The 24157-nt window shown below is 34.1% G+C and overlaps 1 pseudogene; it reads left to right on the top strand.

Annotated features, from left to right (window-relative positions):
* The first annotated feature begins 4020 nt into the window (after positions 1-4020).
* Positions 4021-24157, top strand: part of LOC736780 (elongation factor 1-alpha 1-like) — an 86250-nt pseudogene continuing 66113 nt past the window's right edge.

Here is a 24157-nt window from a genome sequence, read left to right as displayed (position 1 = left end):
TTAATGAACAAATACTGGTTAAATGTAGACTTAACATTAAAATGTATTTACTGAAATATATTGATCTTATTAAAAATAATATTAAAACTTCTTCTCAATAGTTGGTTTGATTTAATTTTTGAAAAGTTCCAAAGAACTATTTTTGAGCTCCAGTGTTTAATAGTCAAAAATTGGGGCATAGATGCATCACCACCTTATGTGGGATCTGCCTCTCTGCGCCATACACGTGTGGAACTCAGAGCAAGCCACATCCCCTCCTCTGGCCACAGTTAATTCATATGATGGTGGTTAACTCATTCAAGCAGAGTCAGAATCCCTTTACCCAGAATTTGGAATTGGGACTAAGAGAGCAATTCAGTTCCTTTCCAGAAAGGAATTTAGTAGTGTCTTGTTTGAGAACCTGAGAAGCAGAGTGAGTTAATGTATGAAGAGAAAGAACAAAGCATATGTGAAGGGAGGAATAGGAAGCCTCAGAGAAAAATAGAGAGTAAAGATGAGGAGAGGAGCTTGACAAAGTATTCTTGGTTTCAAGGGCTTGGATGCATTTCAACTGTAGAGTTTCACGAAATCATTCAGTCTTTTTATAGTAAGTTATTTCTCCTTAAGCTGGTTTAAATGGGTTTTCTGTTATTTGAAAACGAGAGTCCTAGCTATTATAACCACTTTCTAATCATTACTGATCATGGAATTACTAATCCCTATGCCTACCTACGTTTTTCATATTATAAACTCCTTCAGAATAAAGTCTAGTTTATAATCATGTTAGTGACCCTGCTTCATCAACCTTCTCTCTGGGCTTCACCTCAAAGTATTACTCTGCAATACAGTGATTGAACTGCTAAGAAAAGTCTGTTGAATAGATGGATTTATTGAGTGATAGAGGCTTCAATTGTCTAGACTTGTAAGTGTGCGATGTTCTCTCTTCTGCTTTTGCCCCCATCCTTTTTATTTCGACCATTTAAGATGAATTTTTAAATACCAGGGCCATGACTGATAGAACAGCTACTGCTCTCAGGTGTAAAAAGAACATGATGGTACAAATGACAAGTTACCTTCTAGAGTAATCTAAGCCTATGTCTACTGAACCAGTTTTCCACAAATGAAATACATTTAGTTGTACGCTCCAGTTCTTGATTATTTGGGAAAAAATAGCACAGAACCCTGAGGCCAGATGCCTTGAGTTATGTCCTAAATATGCCTGTAAAAGGTTTTGTTTGTTTTTTAATGGTATGAAACACAATGATCAACATATTAGTTAACGCCTTTCTTATATATAAAAGAAGAAAGTTGAATTACTACATGATCTCTAAGATGCCTTCCAAGTTTTAACATTCTTTGACTTAATTCTTTATAGAAGGATTGACATTATAAACTATCAACAGCCATTATAACACTTTTGTTGAATTTCAACAGATGGGACAACCACAGCAAGGCACCAATTGCTGTTAATGGCAACTAAATAGGACATATGTATATATATGAAGAGTTGTTTCCTCTCCACAGACAAACTGCTTTTTCTTGACTTTTTAAATATGCTTCACCCAGCATGTAACTGTATTCTTAATTAATATGTCCTTTTACAGAATTTTTCTTTTGAATTTTTTTTTCAGGAATGGATTTTAATCCTAATAACTGAAGAAGGTATAGTTTAAAAAATTTGTAAGTTATTTTGTATGTCAAATCATACTTTTCTCAAATGACCATGATCAATCTTAAAAGAAATTTCATTAACATTTTATTTATTTACATTTTTACTTTTCTAGAGACAGGATCTTGCTCTGTCACCCAAGCTGAATATTTTTAATGTCTCTAAGAAACAGGAATAAAACAAGTTGCATCCAAAACTTTCATAAGCTTACTGTATTGAGAAAGTTTCCAAGCCCTGACACAGGGAGAGGAACCCAGATGGAGCGCAGTGGTCTCTTTACATTGAGGAGACAGAGTTGAAAGTACAGGAGACTAAGGCAACAGGAGTTTTAGGGCAGAATACTGGAGGGGAGAGAGTCACACAAAAATAGAATCCTGGATGTTTGCAGAGCTCTCTCCACTTGAAGTCTCCAGCTGATTATTCATCTGAACATACATGTGAAATAACTACTTGAGGTCAGGTAAAGAACCACCTGAAAGAATTAGGGAGAACAGTTCCCATGAATCATGTAGCACTAATAATAGTTGGTATTCTCATCAGCCAGAGTGGTAAAAACCTTGCAATACATGCAGAGTTAAGTAGAGTACCCAGAGAATATTACCTCAATTATGGAAGAAAATATAATTTTAATATAGTCATATCTAGCATCCAATAAGGCTATATTCACAATGTTTGGCATTTAAATAAACATTATTAGGCATTCAAAGAATCAGAAAAATATAATTCATAATGAGGAGAAATACCAATCAAAACTGCACGATATGACACAGATGACAGAATTAGTAATACGAGGACTTTATATGGATATTCTTATGCTCAGGGTAGAAGAAATAAAAAGTACATTCAGAAAGACCATAGGTTTTTTAGACAGAGGATTAATGCATTTATTACACAAATTACTAACTCGTTTCTCATCTATGAATCTAGGTTGATAAGCTCTTGGAATAAGAAAGCCCAGCCTGGCAGCCATGGACCTTTGTTGCGGTCAGAATGAGTTGCAAAGATAATAAGGAGAGTTCCCTTCACCCAACTTCTCTACACTAGCCTCTTACATAATTATGGTACATTATTAATAGCAGGAAATTAACATCAATACAATGTTGTTAACTAAAGACTTTATTTAGATTTCAGCAGTTTTTTCCCTAATGTTCTTTTTTTAAGCCATCATTGATCTTCTAGAGGTGAAAAACAGAGGTTGAAATAAAAAGTTAATGGTATAGGATTAATAGCAAATTATACTCTTTAGAGAAAAAGACTAGTGAATATGAATAAATAAAAATAAAAACCAACCAATATGAAACATACACAGAGAAAAAAGAATTTAAACAAAAACAAATAGAGCAACAGTAAAATGTGAGGCAACTTCAAGTAGCCTAACACACATGTAATTGGAAGACTTGCAGAGAGACAGACAGGAGCATTAAAAATATTTGAACAAATAATGGCCAAAATTTTTCCAAAATTGATAAAATTCTAAACCTGCAGATCAAAGAAGCACAAGTAAAAGAATCATCAGAGAAACTACACAAAGGCACATCATAATCAAATTTGCCTTAAACCAGTGATAAAGAGAAAATATTAAAAGAAGAAAAAAAGACTTACTTAAAGAGAGGAACAAAGATATGAATGAAGCACTTTTATCAAAATAGAAGATAGTTAAGCAACATCTTTAAAATATTGAAAGAAACATTTGTCAGCCTATATTTCTATGCTATGCAACAATATTTATGAAAACAGAAAGCGAAACAAAGACTATTTTTCAGACATACAAAATCTGAAAGAATTTTTTACCAACACTTAAAAAATGTTCAGAAAAATTGTTCAAGCATTCAGAAAATAATACCATATGGAAATCTGTAGCTACACAAAGAAATGAAGAGCACAGAAATAGAAAAGACATAGAAAAATTTTAACTAAGTTATTCTTATATTTTAAATAACTTAAAAAATAATTAGCTAGTTAGTTGATTTCTGACTAACTGGTCAGAAATACTGGTCAGAAATACTGGTGTAAAGGCATTTCATTGGAAAAAGGATTTTCTGTTCAAAAATAGTGCTGGAACAATTGGCAACCCATATGCAAAAAGAAAAACATAGACCATACCTCACACCATACACAAAAATTAACTCATGATGGACAAGAATGCACTGAGGGTGAAGTAGGATTCTCCTGCCCCTCCCAAAGCCAAAGCAAAGGCTTTGAAGGCCAAGAAGGTAGTGCTGAAAGGCATCCATAGCCACACAAAAAAGATGATTTGTGGGGGCCCAAGACACTGTGCCTCCAAAGGCAGCCCAAATATCCTTGGAAAACCCCAGGAAAAACAACCTTGGCTACTATGCCAACATCAAGTTCCCCTGACCACTGAGTCAGCCATGAAGAAGAAAGAAGACAACAACACACTTGTGTTCATTGTAGATGTTAAAGCCAGTGAGCACCAGGTCAAACAGGGTATGAAGAAGGTGTATGACATTGATGTGGCCAAGGTCAACACCCTGATCAGCTTCATGGAGAGAAGAAAGTATATGTTCAACTGTCAACTGGTTCCTGATTATGATGCTTTTGATGTCACCATAAGATATAAAACAGACATTAACAAATGTTGATGAAGGTGTAGAGAAAATGGATCCCTTAGACATTGCTGGTGGAAATGTAAAATGGTGCAGCCATTTGGAGAACAGTTTGGGAGCTTCTTATAAAGTTAAACCTAAAACTACCATAAAACCCAGAAATTTCACTCCTAGGTGTCTACCCAAGAGAAATGAAAACATATGTTCACACAAAGACACCCACATGAATGTTTACAACAGGGTTATTCATTATAGCTGAAAACTATAGACTCTATCTGGGTTCCTGTCCTTGTACCATGGCTTGGAAGCTCTCTCAATGTCATAAGCTGATAAAAGTTTAGTGCTCAACTTGTTTTATTCTTGTTTCTTAGAGGCATTAAAATATTAATAAAATTTATTTTAAGATTATGATTGTGAGAAAATTATAATTTGATATACAAAATAATTTATAACTAAAATTTTAAAATTATATTGACTTTCAGAAAGTATAACCTTACTATAAGTAAAGTTCTTATACTATATAGGATATAATATAATATAATCCAATACTATATGAAGCTAGACTGTGATAAATTAAAGATGTACACTATAGACTTTAAGACAACTACTAAAAACTCAAAATGTTATAGCTAATAAATTAATAATGTAGACAAAAATTAACTTTAAAATACAGCTAATTCAGCAGAAGGCAAAGTGGGCACAAGGAACAAAGAAATATGGGATGTATAAGAGAAAGTAACAAATTATAGACTCAAACACAATCATAGAGATAATCACATTAAATATAAAATATCTAAATACTCCTATTAAAAGGCAGAGGTTGTCAGATATATCAAAAGGTAAGACTCAACTATATGCTGCCTACAAGATTCTACTTAAAATATGAATACACAAAGAGATCAATATGGTTTTGCTGTGTTGCCACCCAAATATCATCTTGAATTGTGGTTCCCATAATCCCCATGTGTCGTGGGAGGGAGCAGGTGGAGATAGTTGAATCATAGAGGTGGTTTCCCCCATCCTGTTGTCAGTGATAGTGAGTTAGTTCTCACAAGATTTGATGGTTTTATTAAGGGGCTTCCCCCTTCACTGGGCACTCATTCTTCTCCTTTCTGCCATCATGTGAGGAAGGATGTGTTTGCTTGCCCTTCCGCCCAGATTGTAAGTTTCCTGAGCCTCCCCAGCCCAGCAGAACTGAGTCAATTAAACCTCTTTTCTTTATAAATTCCAGTATTGGGCAGTTCTTTATAGTAGCATGAGAATGGACTAACATGTAGATTAAAAATACATCAATGGAAAAAGACATATCATGCTAAAACTATTTTTTAAATCTGGAGTCTCTGCATAAATATTAGAAACAGATGATTTCATAGCAGATAAGATTACCAGGAATAAATATCCATGAAGAAGTCAATTCATGAAAAAGATAAAACAAATAATCTCAAATGTTTATGTACCTAATAGCATAACTTCAAGGATTATAAAGAAAATCCATAATGGAACATATCATGGAACTAAGACAATATAAGATAATCAACAATTATAGTCAAAGATTTCAACTTACCTCTCAATAATTAGTAGTACAAAGAGATGTAAAATCAGTTAAGATACAGAAGATTTGAACAGCAGCATCAATCAACTTGATCCAATTCACATTTATAAAATACTTCACACAAAATAGCATAAGGGACACTCATTTCCAGTGCCCACAAAACATTTACCAGGCGAGACTATATTCTGACCCACAAATTTTAAAGAACATAAATCATACAAATGTATTATCTGACCAGAGTGAAGCTTAGGTAGACATTAATAACAGAAAGATATCTAGAAAATCTCTAAATGTTTGGAAAATAAACAACACACTTCTAAATAACCTATGGGTTAAACAAGAATGCAAAATGAAAACTAAGTGAATGAATTTGTAGAATTAAATTAGTGTTTAATTTATAGCACTAACACCTATATTAAAAACAAAAGGTTTAAAATTGGCCAGGCGCGGTGGCTCATGCCTGTAATCCCAACACTTTGGGAAGCCGAGGGAGGCAGATCATCAGAGGTCAGGAGTTCAAGACCAGCCTGGTCAACAGGGTAAAACCCTGTCTCTACTAAGAATACTGAAAATTAGCTGGGCGTGGTGGCACATGCCTATAATCCCAGCTACTTAGGAGGCTGAGGCAGGAGAATCACTTGAAACTAGGAGGTGAAAGTTGCAGTGAGCCGAGATTGAGCCATTGCACTCCAGCCTGGGCAAAAACAGTGAAACTCTGTCTCAAAAAAAAAAAAAAAAAAAAAAGAAAAGAAAGAAAGGTCTAAAATTAATGACCTAAGCTGCCACCTAAAGACACTTAAAAAAAATAGCAAATCAAACACAAAATAAGCAGAAATAAGAAAATAATTAAGATTATAATCATATAATTATTATATTAGTTATGCATAATTATATCTAATTGTACTAATTAAATATTTCTGATAATTATATAATAATTCAAAGCAAAAAATTCAATGTTATGGTAAACATAATGTTCTCCATTGTTTATAAAGGTCAATGAAAATAAAAAACAATTGTTCCTTTGAAAAGATCAGTAACATAAATAAACCTAGTAGATTTGTCAGAAAATATAAGAGGAGAAAACTCACAAAACACCAATATCAAGAATGAAATAGGAATCATAACTATAGATCCCACAATTATAACTTTTAAAGTAATTAAATTTGTCTTTTAAAACTTCCCAAAATAAAAACTCCAGGCCCATATGATTTCACCAGTGGATTTCACCAAATATCTAAGGAAAAAGGATTATCAATTCTATACAAATTCTTCCATAAATTGAAGAAAAGGGAATACTTTTCAAGTCATTCTCTAAGAAGAGAATTAACTGAGAGGAGGTCAAAATATCAACATTAACAGGAGTTTGAAAGAAGTCAATTCCAAGTCTCATAGATGACCTTGAGAGGCTCAAGACTTCAGTAGAAGAAGTCACTGCAGATGTGGTGGAAAGAGAAAGAGAACTAGAATTAGAAGTGGAGCCTAATATTGTGACTGAATTGTTGTAATACCATGATAAAATCTGAATGGATGAGGAGCTGCTTCTTCAGGATGAGCAAAGAAAGTGGTTTTTTGAGATAGAATCTACTTCTGAAGAAGAGGCTGTGAACATTGTTAAAATGACAACAAAAGATTTAGAATATTACATATACTGAGTTGATAAAGCAGCAGTAGGGTTTGAGAGGATTGACTCCAATTTTGAAAGAAGTTTTACTGAGGGCAAAATGCTGTCAAGCAGCAACACATGCTACAGAAAAATCTGGGGGAAGGAATAGTTAACTGTTGCAGCACCCTTCATGGTTGTCTTATTTTTTAAAATTGCCACAGGCACTCCTACTTTCAGCAACTACCATTTTCATCAGTTAGCAGCCATCAACACCAAGGCAAGGCTCTCTACCAACAAAAAGATTATGAGTAGCTAAAGACTCAGATGATTGTTAGTATTTTTTTGCAATAAAATATTTTTAAATTAAGGCATGCATATTATTTTAAGCATAATACTATTACACACTTAACAGACTACGGTATAGTACGAACATAACTTTTATATGCACTGGGAAATCAAAAGATTTGTGTGAATTATTTCATTGCAATATTCAGTTTATTGTAGTGGTCTGGAACTGAACCTGCAATATCTCTAAGGTATGTCTGTACTATGTTCATGAATCAGAAGACACAGTATCATTAACATACCAATTCTTCCCAAAGTTATCTACAGATTCAATGTAAATTCAATCAAATTGCCAACAGGGTTTTTGTTTTGTAAATATCAGTGTGTTAATTCAAATATTTATATGAAAAGGCAAAGGAACAAGACTAGCCAAAACAATTTTGAAAAAGTAAAAGTTGGAGGACTCACACTACCTAATTTCAAGTTTGATTATAAAGCTGTGATAAAAACAGTATAGTACTGAAATTTTATAGATCAATGAAATATAGTTCAGAAATAGACCTACACATATATGATAAATTGATTATCAACAAAGGTGCAAAGGCAAGTCAATGAAGAAAGGATAGTCTTTATCAACTAGATATTTACATGTAAACAACAATGGACCTCATTCCATACCTTCTACCATACACAAGTATCAGTTCAAAAGGGATCATAGCTCTAAACTGAAAATCAAAAACCATAAACTGGCTAGAAAAGAATATAGGGAAAAATATTTGAGACCTTCAGTTAGGCAAAGCTTTGTTAGATATTACACTAAAAGCACAAGCCATAAAGGAAAAAGTGGTAAGTTGGACTTTATCACAATGCAAAACTTCTGTTCTTCAAAAGACACAATTAAGAAAACAAAAAGATAAGCCATAGGCTGGTAGAAAATATTTGCAATTCATATATTTGATAATGGACTTGTACCCACAATATATAAATAACTCTAAACTCAATAATAAGAAAACAACATTTCAGTTTAAAAATAGGACAATGATTTGTATAGACAGTTCATAAAAAAGATATATCAATGGAAAATAAGCCTATGAAAACATAATCAATCTCAATAGGTATTAGATAAGTGCAAATTGGACCCACAATGAGACACCATAACTCATTTATTAGAATGGCAATATTAACAAACAAACAAACAAAAACTGGCAATACCGTGTGCTGGCAAAGATGTTTAGAGCATTTGGAACTCTTTTTACATTGCTGATAGGAATACAAAATGGTACACCCACCTTAGAAAACTGTTTGTCAGTTTCTGATAAAATTAACATACACTTATTATATGACCCAATGATCCTACTCCTAAATATTTACGCTAGAGAAATAAAAACACATTCACACATTCTGCACATTAATGCTCATAACAGCATTAACTATTATCACCAAAAACTGAAAACGACCAAATTTTCTTCATGTAAAGAATGGATAAATAAATGTGCCTATTCATATCATGAAATACTACTTAGCAAAAAAGAATAAAAAATCTGCTAATACACATAACAATATGAATAAATCTCAAGTGCATCACGCTAAGTGAAAGAAGGCAGACTCAAAGGGTTTATACCGTATGATTCAATTTATATGACATTCTGGCATGGGAAAAATTATAGGGACATAAATCAGTTGCCAGAGACAAGTTGGGGGAGAGGATGACTAAGGACCATGGGGAGATTTTTGAGGTATGGGAACTATTCTATATTTTGATTTTGATTGCATTTACATGACTGTACTGTGGTTGTCAAAACCTACAAAACTATCTTCTAAAAGAATAAAGTATTATATTTTGATAAAATAAGACACAAAGAAAAAACCAGCTTCATTTTTCAAATAGAAATACAAAGTCATTTCTATGAAAATAAAAGTTCAATAAATCTAATAAAAAGGTCTACACTATTATATACTCAACAGTATGGGAGATTATGTTATTACTCCAAAATATTAAGAGCTCCATTCTGAGGTGGACTATATACAGCAGATCTTCGTTATTTGCAGAGTCTGTGTTTGTGAATTTGTTCACTTGTGAAAATTTATTTTTAATCTCAAGATGATAGGGCATTTTCATGGTCATGTGTGAACACTTGCAGAGTGGCAAAAAACTGAGTGACCTGACATATACGTTCTCAGCTGAGGGGAAACAACGTGATGCTCTGTCTCTATGTTTCAGCCATCATACTGTACACAAGTGTGCTTTTCTTGGTCTACTTAGTGACACCTTTTTCACATCTTAATGCTTTTTATTGGTGATTTTTGCCTTTTAAATTGGCCCTCAAGCATAATGCTGAAGTGCTATCTATCTAGCGTTCCTAAATGCAAGAAGGTTGTGTGATGTGTCTTATGTTACAAACTATGTATACCCAATGTTAAGAGTATCTCTAGTTATAAGTCAATTATTGAATAAACACATAATATGCACACTCTAATAAAGTTAATTGCTATAATCTTTCTACCTTTACAGTTAAATAACATTCTTTTAATATATGTTGAATTCCACCTTTTTTTGATATTACTGGGTATGGTTGTAGAAATAATATAAAGTTAATAAGTATTTTTATTTATACTTGATTGAATGCTTTTGAAAAATCAAATTTAATAATAATTAAAATTATCAAGGTGGGTTTTCAAAAAATTTCATTCTTACAACTGGCATATGAAGCAGACAGTATTATTATCCCAGTTTTAGAGACGAAACATCCGGATTCAGTGTGGTTACACTAACACCTTCAAGGTTAAAGAAGCTAGTGCCTGAGGGAACTGTTTTAAACTCTAGTGGGTCGGACTCCAAAGCTCTTGCTCTCAATCACTACAGGAGTGCAATATTGGCACAGTTTTTCTTGTCTTTTTCATTTTTTTGTAAATGACATTTTAAAACTAGTACAGAATTTCAAAGGTCCAACATCATATTCATTAGTTTGTATCACCTTGCCTTTACAGTCAACAAATTTAATTGGGGAAGAGGCATATATCAGAAAGATTTTTCTATAATTATTTCAGAAATTATCACATTGATCTTGTAGATTGCCCTATTCATGAGCATTCACGTGTTGTTTTTAGAAAAATAATTAAATGTCCCTTTCTTCATAAATAAAGCTTTATATAATGCATTTTGATGGAAGTGAAGGTAGTGAAAGAAACTATTTCCTGATGTGTAACCATCTAAATGTATGTGTTTTTCACTTTGCACTTCATTCTGTATTTGTGAATTTGCTCACTCAAATTTATGTGTAATCTCAAACAGATACCTGTGGCACTTTCATAGTCACTTTATGCAAAGGATGACTAGCACACTTGTTGGTCAAAGTTCCTGTTCATTGAATATATGAATCTTGTTGGCTCTGATTTAAAAAAAATTAATCTATCAACCTAGAAAATACCTGATTTAGTGTCTTGCTACCGCCATAAAGTTTCCTCTGTTGTATGTTTCCCTCTCTAATACACGCCAGCCTGTTGAATTATGCAAAAACAAATACAAAAAAGGAAAACATTGTATCTACTTTTTGTTTTGAGTTTTATATGGTTATTTTTGAGAGATAATAAATACGGAAAATTCAATAGCAAATTTAACTGATTGGGAAAAGTCCATCTAACATATAAGTAACTAAAAATTATTACTCTGAGCTTATCCTTCCTTGGCCAATGTAAATCCAAATACATAAATTTAGTATTATTGGGGAAGGAAGAAGACCCTGACCTTGATTCTTTCTACATGTATGTCTAGTTATGAATTTCTGAATCCTCTTATTTGACTTTAAACCTAGATTTGTTGACAACTGTCAAGTGGGGAAGAGCTATTTTATATGAACCTATAAGAAGAAATAAGAATTAACTCATAGTATTTAGGAACAGAAGCATAATGCCCCAAAGGGAGCTTTTGGTTGCTGTCTTCCTTCATTTACCTACCACTTTCAGGTACAATATTTCCATCTTTCTTATCTATTCAACCTATCTGTTGGTCACTGGAGTATCTTGCCAAATAAAGGAAAATAAAGGCATTGACTTTAAAAAAAAAAAAGTAGATATCAATAACCAAGAAGAAAGTGAACATTCCTTTTTTTCTCTTGCAAATTCAGAAGACATATAACAGCTGTATTTCTAATGGCAGAAAAATTGACTCTTAGGTGGCAAGGCTGTGAATTGCTGCTGTACAATATCATTTAGATATCGGGTTTACAATCCATTTCCAAGGAAACATGCTATTTATCATTTCCCTCAATGTCATTAATCACTTTTCAAGATGTATTTCTATATCCCATCTTGTCCTCTCAAATTGATTTATCTTAAAGACCAATTAATGACTCTTCCAATCCACTTCAAAAACAAAATTATGTTCAGATAATGGCTCTTTTTTCTTGGAGAATATAAATTATAGTAATATATAGAAACTGAAATCTATAACAGAAGAGCAATGAACTTGTTTGGACCCTAAATGCATTTGGCTAATACTATGATATTCTGAACTGAGCATTCTATTGCAAAACAAAAAGGACTCAAATAGAAGCAACTCATTTGGGAATTATATTGTTTACATAATTCATATTTTTTCTTTTTTTTCACATGAACGGTTGCCATTAAAGATGCATTAAAAGTTTGCCATTCCTTTGGAATAAGGTATGAAAAATGACATTAACCCTGGGAGCAAAGAACTCTTTGAATTTGTCATGACTTTTCTCTGCCCTTTCATGAAACTAAACGCAGGGTGATTTTTGGCCACCGACAGGCTAGCCACTTTTGGAGTAAGACCAGTGAGTAAATTTGATTTTAAAACTGACCACGACTTTTCATTGACATTTATAGGCAGAGACAGATGTTAACTTGTAATAAATTTGAAAGCAGAATTTTATTTTCAGAGCCATGAACCAAATATGAACTTTCCAATGCCGCTTCCTCCATTCAGGCATAACTTTCCAGTATTTATTGTAGTTTGGTCTGGCAATCTACTAGAAATTTTTCCAAATCAAATTAGTTGAAATATTGCAATGCCATCTTTTAAAAATCTTTATTGAGATATAATTCAAAGGCCATACAATTTACCCACTGAAAATGTACAATTTAATGTTTTCTTAGTATATGCACAGAGTTGTGGAACCATTACCACAATCTAATTTAGAACATTTTTTATCACCCCCAAATGAAACTGCATACCCATTAGCAATCACTCTTATTCTATCCCCCATCCTTAGTTAATGACTTCCTGTTTCTAGAGATTTGCCTATTCCAGACACTTTTATATAATGGAATCATAGATTGTGAACTTTAGTGATAGTCTTTTTTTTTTTTTTTTAAGATGGAGTCTGGCTTTGTCGCCCAGGCTGGAGTGCAGTGGCACGATCTCGGCTCACGATAGTCTTATTTACTTAGCATGTCTTCAAGGTTCATAAATGTTGTAGCATAAATCAGTATTTCATTCCTTTTTGTGGCAAATAATATTTCATTTTATGGATATATCACATTTTATCTATCCATGCATAAATTGATAAGCATTTGCATTGTTACCACTTTTTGACAATTATGAATAATAGTACCGTAGATATTTATACACAAGATTTTATATAAATGTGTAAGTTTTTTAATTCTCTTGGTTTTATACCTAGAAGTGAAGTTGCTGAGTGTCATGGTAACTCTATGTTTAACATTTTAGAGAACTATCAAACAATTTTGCAAAGCAGTTGCACAAGTTGATATCCCCACCAACAATATATAAGTGTTCCCATTTCTCCACATTCTCTCTAACACTAGTTATTGCCTACCTATGTAATTATAACTATCCTGGTGGGTATAAAGTGGCATTTGATTGTGGTTTTGACTTGCATTCCTTAATGACTAATGTTGTTGAACATCTTTTCAGATTTTTTTTGCCAATTTGTATATCTTCTTTAGAGAAATACTTATTCATAGCCTTTGTGTACTTTTAAATGCGTATTTGTCTTTTTATTGTTGATTTGTAAGAATTCTAAATATATTCTGGATACAAATCTCTTATTAGATATGTAATTTACATTTTTTTCTCACTTTATAGGGTTTCCTTTTTACTTTCTTACAGTGTTTTTTGTGATGCAGAAGTTTTAGTTTGACAAAAAACAATTTACCTGGGTTTTTTCCCCTTTGGTTGGTTGTACTTTCAGTGTTGTATCTAACAAGTCATTACTTAACTAAAAGTCATGAAGATTTACTTTATAAAATGTTTATAGTTTTAGCTGTAATGTTGGTCTGTGATTAATTTCAGTTAATGCTGTGTATGGTGTATAAAATGGGTTCATCTTCATTCTTTTGCATATGGATTTTCAGTAGTTCCAGCACAATTAACTGAAAAAAAAAATCTCTCCATTAAATAATTTGACATTTTTGTTTAAAATCAATTGACCATATAGATAAGGATTTATTTCTGGACTCAAAATTCTGTTCCATTGATTGATAAATCTATTGTTAGGCCAGTACCACTCTGACTTGATTATTTTAACTTTGTAGACTGTTTTGAAATCATGAAGTGTGATTCCTATAACTTTATTCTTTTTCCAATATTATTTTGGATATTCTGGGTCCCTTGAAATTTTATATGAATTTCAGAATTAGTTTTTACACTTAGGCAAAAAAGCTGAGATTTTTATAGAGATTGTGTTGAATCTGTAGACCATCATGGGGAGTAATATTGTCATGTTAACATATTAAGTCCTCTAATCTATAAATATGGAATATTTTTCTATTCCTTTAGATCTTATAATTTCTTCCAATAACGTTATATAGTTTTCTGAATATGTGTTTTACATTTCTTTAAACATATTCCTAAATATTTTATTATTTTTGATGCTATTGTAGATGCAATTGTTTTCTTAATATTATTTTCAGGTTGTTCATTGCCAGTGTGTAGAAACACAGTTGATTTTCATCTATTGGTCTTGTATCCTGCAACCTTGCTGAAATTGTTTACTGGTTCTAATAGTTTTTTAGTGGAGTCCTTAAGACTTGCTATGTACAAGGTCCATGTTGCTTAAGTAGAAATAATTTATTTCTTCCTTTCCAATTGAGTCTTTTACTACTACTGCTAGCCTAATTGCTCTGGCTAGAGCAATGGAAGTATATTGGATTTTGTTTAAAAAAATTACCTATTGACATGATCACGATTTCTGTCCTTTATTCTATTAATATTGCATGTTACATTCTTTTCATATGTTAATTCAACCTGAGATAAATTGCATTTGAGCATGGTGTGAATTTTTTTTTGCGTGTGTTGCTGGATTCAGTTTGTAAATATTTTGGAAGAGATTTTTGTGTCAATAATCATAAAAAATACTGGTACAGTATACCCTTTCCCTGAGTTGCCTTGTCTGATTATGGTATCAGGGCAATACTGACTGCATAGAATAAGGGCATAAGTGTTTCTTCCTTTTCCATTTTCAGAAGAGTTTGTAAAGGATTGGTATTAACTTTTAAATGCTTGATAAAAATTGCCAATGAAGTTACCTGGAATGGAAATGTTGTTTGCAGACATTTTAAAATTCCTAATTAAGTCCTTGCTTATTATAAGTCTGTTTAGATTTTCAATTTCTTATTGAGTCAGTTTTGAATGTAACTTTTTAGGAACATGGTAACTGTATCATAGATTTACTGGCATACAGTACTTCATAGTATTTCCTTATAGTCATACTTACTTCTGTAAAGTCATTAGTAATGTCAACTATTCATTCCCGATTTAGCAATTTGAGTCTTCTGTCTTGTTAGCATGATCATAATGGCTAAATGTTTGTCAATTTTGTTGATTTTTTAAAAAAATCTTCTGGTTTTGTTCATTTTCTGTATTGTTTTTTCTCTATTTTATTTATTTCCACTATAATCTTTATTATTTTCTTTGTTCTGTTTCATTTGGATTTAGTTTGACCTTTTTTTTCTGGTTTCTCAAGGTGAAAGTTTAGGTAATCGATTTAAAGTTTTTCTTCTTTTTTAAATACAGGCATTTACACAACTAAATTTCACTCTAAGCATTGTTTTAGCTGTATATCACAAATTTTAGCATGTTGTGTTCTCATTTTTTTATCTCAAAGTATTTTCTAATTTACTTTGTAATGCCTTCTTTTACTCATTGGTTATTTAGGAGCACATTGTTTAATATCCACATATTTGTGAGTTTCCTGAAGTTCCTTTAATTGTTCTAACTTAATTTTATTTTGTCCAGAGAACATACTTCATATGATTTTAACACTGTTAAATTTGCTGACACATATTTCTTAGCCCAGTATGTTGTTTATTCTGGATAATGTTCCATGTATGCTTGACAATGTATACTCAGCAAATTAAAGTGTTCTGTAGATGTCCATTTGTTTTAACTGGTTTAAAGGGTTCTGCATTCTCATTGGTCTTCTAAATAGTCACATCATTGAAAGTAGGTTGTTAAAGCCTCCAATTATTATTGTTGCATTGCCCATTTCATGCCTTCAATTTTGTTAGTCCTGCTTAATGCATTTTTGGGTTCTGTTGTTAAATACATATATGTCTATAATTATTATCTTCTTGATGAATTGACCCTTTTAATGATAAAACATTCTTCTTTAGTAACTTTGTCTTTTTAAAAATTCTTTTTTTGGGGGCTGGGTGCAGTGACTCACACCTATAATTACAGCACTTTGGCTGAGGTGGGCAGATCACGAGGTCAGGAGTTCGAGACCAGCCTGACCAACATGGCAAAACCCCGTCTCTACTAAAAATAAAAAAATTAGCTGGGCATGGTGGCAGCTGCCTGTAATCCCAGCTACTCAGGAAGCTGAGGGAGGAGAATTGCTTGAACTCAGGAGGTAGAGGCTGCAGTGAGCCAAGATCATGCCACTGCACTCCAGCCTGGGCGACAAGAGCAAGACTCTGTCTCAAAAAAAACAAAAAAATTCTTTTTTTCATATTAGTATAGTCACTCCAACTCTCTTAAGATTGCTATTTGCATGACACAAAATTTTTCATTCTTTAACTTTCAACCTATTTTTATCTTTGAATCTAAAGTGTGCTGCCTATAGACAGTGTGTAGTTGAATCTCGTTTTTTGCACAATCTAACAATTCCTGTCTTTGGTTAGATTGTTAAAAACATTTGCATCTAATGTTATTAATATGGTTTGACTTATGGCTGTCATTTTGCTTTTCATTTTCTATACGTCACATGGTTCATTCTTCTCTTCCTCCTTGACTAAACTGTTCCTTCCAGGCAAAAACTGCTGCCTTAGACTGGGAGATGAGAGTGAAGTGAGCTTCCTTTTCTTGGCTGAATCCATTGAGAATAGGGCTTAAATCACACAGAGCTGGGGATCAGGCATGTCTTTAATATAACAGACTTCCATAGTTCTTACTCAGATTTAGTATTATAGATTTTCTTGAATAAATATTTCTCCATTTCCTCTATGTTCTTAGAACAGTTTCCAGTGACTAAATTTTTTTTTTTAACAATTTTCACCAGTTATAGTTGTTTCACTGGGGAGAGGGTTCACAGAGGTCATTACACACCCATACCAGAAATGTTTCTGCCATACCATTTTATATGTATTCTGAGGAACTTGAGGCAATGCGCATAAGTTCTTATCAGTGTCAGAGCAATACAAAGTATATCCAATATATGCTTCTGGGATTCCTCATCTCTGATTTTCAATTTCTCTTCTGACATGGAAAAATATAAAGAAATAAAGGACATCTGGGCACTTCTTTTTTACTTTATACTTTCAATTGACGAGTTGGAAAAGATGGTGGAACTGAACAACCCAAACACCTGCTAGAGATTTTCAGCTTTCCACAGCTCTCGCTAAAAGTGTTGCTATGGCCAGGCACAGTGGCTCACACCTATAATCCCAGCACTTCGGGAGGCTGAGGCAGTGGATCACTTTAGACCAGGAGTTTGAGACCAGCCTGGCCAATATAGCAAAACCTTGTCTCTACTAAAAATACAAAAATTAGTTGGGCATGGTGGTGCATGCCTGTTATCCCAGCTACTTGGGAGCCCGAGTCATAAGAATTGCTTGAACCTGACAGGCAGCGGTTGCAGTGACCTGAGATCACACCACGGCACTACAGCTTGGGTGACAGAGTGGGACTCTGTCTCAAAGAAAAATTAAAATAAATACAGTGTTTATATGTAAGCATAAATCATATTCATAACAGCACTTCCGTTGGGTAGATTGATGGTACTTTTATACCTCCTGAATTAAAGTTCATATAAATGTGTGCTGGAAATGTCTAGACTGAAATATGATGTCTGAACCTGTCAATGTCTGAGAGAAACCTTTTATATCAATCTGAATAGTTTAGATTTGATCTTTGCCCCTAACTCTTGTAGAGTTCTTGAAAATGTACTACAAATAATGCCTATAGCGGCAAAAGGACCTTTACTCTAAGGTATATGTGTCACAGTTGCTAAAGAACAATATGAGAAGTACATAAAAAATTCTACCAGGAATATGAGCCACTTTTGCCTCTAATAAGGTACCTGTTAAGAATATAACTCATAATCTAATAAGAGACAAGTGGCAAATATAGTTAATGTAAATTTTTATTTTAAAAAAATGGTATTTCAAGTTTCAGCTCCAACATGTAAAGAGCTTTGAAGTTGTCACTTGGGTACTTAGAAGAAAAAATAACTGAACAAATTGGGGGGAAAATAATTTTCTTGAAGTTGCAGGGCAAACCAGCTTTCAGAAATCTGGAAAGATGGACAAGTTCACAAAAACACAGCTGAATTCAGTTGATCTGGTACAGAAGCTGCTGGAAATATAAACTTGTAGAGACAGTTAAATAGTAATGTTGATGAATGGATGAGGGTTAAGTGTAGACTTCCTTCAGAGTGAAAGATGCCTTGGAGCTGCATTCTCAATACTTTCATGGAAATCCAGCAGGTTTGAAAAGCCAAGAAAGCTCACTTCTTATTTTTGGCAGGAAGAGGTGAAAGATACCATTTTGAAGTATGACCAATGTGTTCTCCAGATGAATAATAAAGGTCCATTGTCCAGTGAAAAATATTTCACCAGAGCTTTATCTCACATAGGCAGAAAAGCAACTTCAGCCCACCTCTAGCCTTCCTGTGTCATCCAAGGTGCCGGTGGGTGGTGGGGAGGGAGCAAAGGTGAAAAACTTAGGTCACAGACCAGGGACTTGTTATCAAAGAGGTTTCATGACTTACTTGCTCATGGTCACATGTCCAGTTGAAGTATAAAAGCATATTTAGTAGTTCCAAAATAGACATTCTTGAGGCTTCTAATATAGAACTGAATTTAAAATAAAACAAAAATAGCTTTTCTTTTGCAACAGGTTTGCCACCAGAACACAGGTATTGTAAAAACCACCCCTAAAAGCCACAATGGAAAGTGAATAAAATTTGTATCCACATGGTTGCCTTGGACCCCAGGTTCAGGCAAGTCCACCACTACCAGCCATCTGATCTATAAATGTAGTAGCATTGACAAAAGAACCACTGAAAATTTTGAGAATGAGGCTGCTGACATGGAAAAGGGCTCCTTCAAGTATTCCTGGGTCTTGAATAAACTGAAAGCTGAGCCTGAGTATGATGTCACCATTGATATTCCCCTCTGGAAATCTGAGACCATCAGATACGACTATCATTGATGCCCCAGAACACAGAGACTTTATCAAAAACATGATTACAGCCACATCTCAAGCTGGCTGTGCTGTCCTTATTGTTACTGCTCACATATACATCACAGTAGATGAATTTGAAACTGGAATCTCCAAGAATGGGCAGAGCCATGAGCATGTCCTGGCTTCCACACTGAGTGTGATAGAACTAATTGTTGGTTAGCAAAATGGATTCTGCTGAGCCACTCTACAGCCAGAAGAAATACAAGGAAATTGTTAAGGAAGTTAGCACTTACAGTAATTGGTTACAAACCTGTCATAGTAGCATTTGTGCCAATTTCTGGTTGGAATAGAGACAACATGCCAGAGCCAAGTGCTCACATGCCTTGGTTCAATGGGTGGAAAGTCACCTGTAAAGATGGCAATGCAGTGGAACCACACTGCTAGAAGCTCTGGATTGCATCCATCCAAACCAATGCCTTCAACTGACAAGTTGCATCTGCCTTTCCAGGATGTCTACAAAATTGGTAGTATTGGTAATGTGCCTTTGGGCTGAGTGGAAACTGGTGTTCTCAAACCCAGCATGGTGTTCCCTTTGCTCCAGTCAATGTTACAACTGAAATAAAGTCTGTTGAAATGCACCATGAAGCTTTGAGTGAAGCTCTTCCTGGGGACAGCATGGGCTTCAATATCAAGAATGTGTCTGTCAAAGATGTTCATTGTGGCAATGTTGTTGGTGACAGCAAAAATGACCCACCAATGGAAGCAGCTGGCTTCACTGCTCAGGTGATTATCCGAACCATCCAGGCCAAATCCCTGTTGGCAGTGCCCCTGTACTGGATTGTCACACAGCTCACCTTACTTGCAAGTTTGCTGAACTGAAGGAAAAGATTGATCGCCATTCTGGTAAGAAGCTGGAAAATGGCCCTAAATTCTTGAAATCTGGTGATGCTGCCATTTGTTGATGAGGTTCCTGGCAAGCCACGCATGTTGAGGACTCCTCTGACTATCCTCCTCTGAGTCCTTTGGCTGTTCGTAATGCGAGATAGACAGCTGCCGTGGTGTCATCCAAGTAGCGGCAAGAAGGCTGCTAGGAGCTGGCAAGTTCACCAAGTCTCCCCAGAAAGCTCAGAAGGCTATGAATATTATCCCTAATACCTGCCAACCCAGTCTTAACAGTTGTGGAAGAAGAGCCTCAAAACTCTTTGTTTCAACTGGCCATTTAAAAGACTGGCTAATGATAATAATGCATCATAAAACCTTTAAAAGGAAAGGAGAATGTTTTGTGGGCCATTTTTTGTTTTTTTGTTTTTTTGCATGTGGCAGTTTTAACTTATTAGTTTTTTAAAAACAACTTGACCAAAAATCTGTCACAGAATTTGAGACCCATTAAAACAAAGTTTAATGAGAAAATAAATAAAAAAGAAGGTTTGTAACATAAAAATAAAATACTTCATCAAACCTAAGCCATAAAAATACATATTTTTCCCTGAGTCTTTGGGTCTTCACTTCTGAAAACCCCCATATCATGTAAAACTTCTGTTAAATAAATTTGTTATGCTTTTCTCTTGTTAATCTTTCTTGTATATGGGTGAGAGAAAGATATTACTTTTTCTCTTCTGTAAGTTCAAAATATTTATTTTATATTGAGACATAGCAGCAAATATTTGTGGATCAGCACAAGTCTCTGGAACCAAGTCTTTTGGAAAGAGTGGTTGATTAAAGTATTTTTATTTGGCCAGTGCCAAAAAATAACTATAAAATAACTAATTTTCAAATATGTGCTATAAATTAGTTCTAAATAAATATAAATATTGAAAATAATTTAGGTTTCTAATTAGTTTTTCCAGACTGCATCAACCTAGAGAAGGTATATAAGTCACCATGAGGGAAACAAGCTGTTTTTACTGGTTCGGCTCTCATCTTCAGAATTGTTATCCGTAATGACACTTCTAGCTTCTGCTCCAGTCTCTCTGGAATACTTGGGAAAACTCAGAAGATGTCTCATATAGTGGCCTTCGAAGACATTATCAGGGTACTTACCATTCAGTATGCACCTATCTGACTCTGAGGATGGCTACAAGGATCTCAGGTCACTTTTTGCAGAGGCTCCAGGCCTGTACCCAGGGGAAATGACCCTCCAAAAGTGGTAGTTCTTGCTCCTTGCTTGAATTGCAGGGGATGAATAGAAGAAAATGGTCTAGATATTCTGAGTAATTTACATTATGATCACCTCAAGATTATCTTTCCATCTGTCCTTGGGTCAGGCTGCATTATTCTCTCTTAAAATAAAATTCTTCCCATGAAAAGATTAGTCCATCCTATAATAGAGCTAAAGAAACCTTCTAGATGTGACAAATTATAGCTATTCTTTCAGCTTTAGTTACATATTTGATCAGAAACCTCTTAATATACTAATACAGGTAAAACAGTAAAATTCAAGGTATTGGAATTTTTCTTTTTTTTTAGAACACATGTACTTTTTTGATTTAACTTTTATTTTAAGTTCAGGGGTACATATGTAGGTTTGTTACGTAAGTAAACGTGCGTCATGGGGGGTTGTTTTACAGATTATTGTATCATCCAGCTATTAAGCCTAGTACTCATCAGTTAGTTTTCCTGATCCTCTCCCACCTCTCCACCTCCACCTTCCAATAGGCCCCGTGTGTGTTGCTCCCCTCTGTGTGTCCATGTGTTATCCTTTAAGTCCCACTTGTAAGTGAGAACATGTGGTATTTGGTTTTCTGTTCCTGTGTTAGTTTGCTAAGGATAATGGCCTCCAGATTCATCCATGTTCCTGCAAAGAACATAATCTTGTTCTTTTTTATGGCTGCATAGTATTCCACAGTGTATACATACCACATTTTCTTTATCCAGTCTACCATTGATGGGCATTTAGGTTGATTGGCTATTAGAATTTTTCTATAGGTGCTATTATTTTCCTAATAGAAATATTTATATTTAACATGTACAAAAAAACCATATAAACAGAAAGTAAATAGGAAAGTCTGTTTTACTCTAGAAGTTTCTGACTTTCCAGCACATACTACCAAAATATATACCATTTTTTTCCAGAGCAGTATAGCAACAACTCATTCAAGATTTTGAATATTGTCTTTACAAAGCTTATTATACATCATAAATTAATCTCCTAAATAAAAAATTTCTCCATTACTATTTCATCCATTATCAACTGCTAAGCTCTCATCTCTTCAAGAACGACACATTCCTTCAGTCCTAGTTCTACCTGTATCACTTACACTTCTTAAGGTATATTTATACTGTGACCTCAACCTCACTCTGCTTCCAGCTGCACAATGCTTTAATTTTTATTTCATGTCATCTCTGTTGGACATACATTTAAGACAACTAGTGGTATGAAAAAGCACTCAGGTTCTTCCTATCTGTGAAATTCTGTGTTCTAGGACCAAAGATAAATCACCTATGGGCAAGGAAAGCTTTTTATATTGTTCTTCTTGGGCCTATTTAGCTTAAAGCATTTACTGAATCATATGCTACAGGGTTCAACTGTTTTCCAGAAGATCCAATAACTTGGAGATATAAAATAATAAAAATTAAAAAAATAAGTAAAACAATTTGAAGCATTGTCTCAAAGTAAGGAAAAAAAGAACGTAACTCACTGAGAATAATGGGCAGAGTAAGTTATATTAAACTTTCCTAAACAATTATGATGGTAGAATAGGGCATATTTTCATTTCAAAGCACTAATGTCTCAAACACATGTTTTATAAATAAACTTTTTAAAAATGTTTTATTTTGAAATATTATGGGAAATGAGTATTATTTTTGTCTCCTTTTCATTTTTGTCAGTAATTATTTGATTCAGAATAGTTTCTTATTATTAAATGTTAAGGTTAGGCTAACTCCCTTTGTGCATGTGGAAATGTAGAGGCTTAACAGTATCTTATTTTCCAAAATTGTAAGTAATGAGACTTTCTTTCCCCTTGTTGTTATTAAAATTTCAGCTGTCACTTTAGTAGTACTACTCTTCGGATATGCAATCAACTGTTTGGAAAGAAGAGATAAAAGTCAAATTTTTACTATACTAAAACATAAGTTTCAAAAGATGGAGTGGACATATTTTACCCTATTCCTCTCATTAAGTACAGATCAAAACCTCAGACATTATATGTAAAAGAAACATAAGAAGACTCTGAAAGTGGAGACAAGACTGGCTAGGGACCGTGGGACCAAAGAATGACAGCAGTGTGTTTCCTGAGTTTCCCTTTTATCTCATATATCCTGGATTGGGTGCTAAAGAATCCAGCAACCCAGAAATATCATCGGCTGTAGCTAAGAGATTTTTCTCATGAAAAGCCTGCTCTCTCTAACCAAAAGAGGAGGAAAAGGGCGCCTAGCAAGACAGAAAACTTTTAGATAATAACAGCACAACTCCAGTCAAACATTTATGGAAATGCATAACGCAGTCTCCCTCCCAACCCCATCAGCAAAGGCTAGATGGGAGCTTGGACTCCACCCTCATTAGATGGAAACATGGTACCCAAATTCCCCCACATGATAATATCAGAGAAGGTGGAGTAAGAAACCAAGACCTTCATTCCTGTCCCAAGGTAACTCCTGTCACACCTTCGTAGCGTCAGTGGAGACCATGCAGGCAATCAATCTACATGCTGACCTGGCTGTTAGAAGACACCCAGTTCCCTCCTTGCCATGTTAGTGTCTGTATTAGTCAGGGTTCTCTAGAGGCACAGAACGAATAGGATTAATATATAAAAGAGTGTTTATTAAGGAGTATTAACTCACATGATCACAAGGTTCCACAATAGGCCATCTGCAAGCAAAGAGGCCAGTCTGAGTCCCAAAGCTGAAGAACTTGGATTCTGATGTTTGAGGACAGGAAGCATTCAACACA

The sequence above is a fragment of the Pan troglodytes genome, chromosome 1, assembly GCF_028858775.2.
Source record: "Pan troglodytes isolate AG18354 chromosome 1, NHGRI_mPanTro3-v2.0_pri, whole genome shotgun sequence".
In the NCBI taxonomy this organism is placed as follows: Eukaryota; Metazoa; Chordata; class Mammalia; order Primates; family Hominidae; genus Pan; species Pan troglodytes.
Note: the sequence above shows the minus strand (reverse complement) of the source record. Positions and strands in the feature narration are given on the sequence as shown.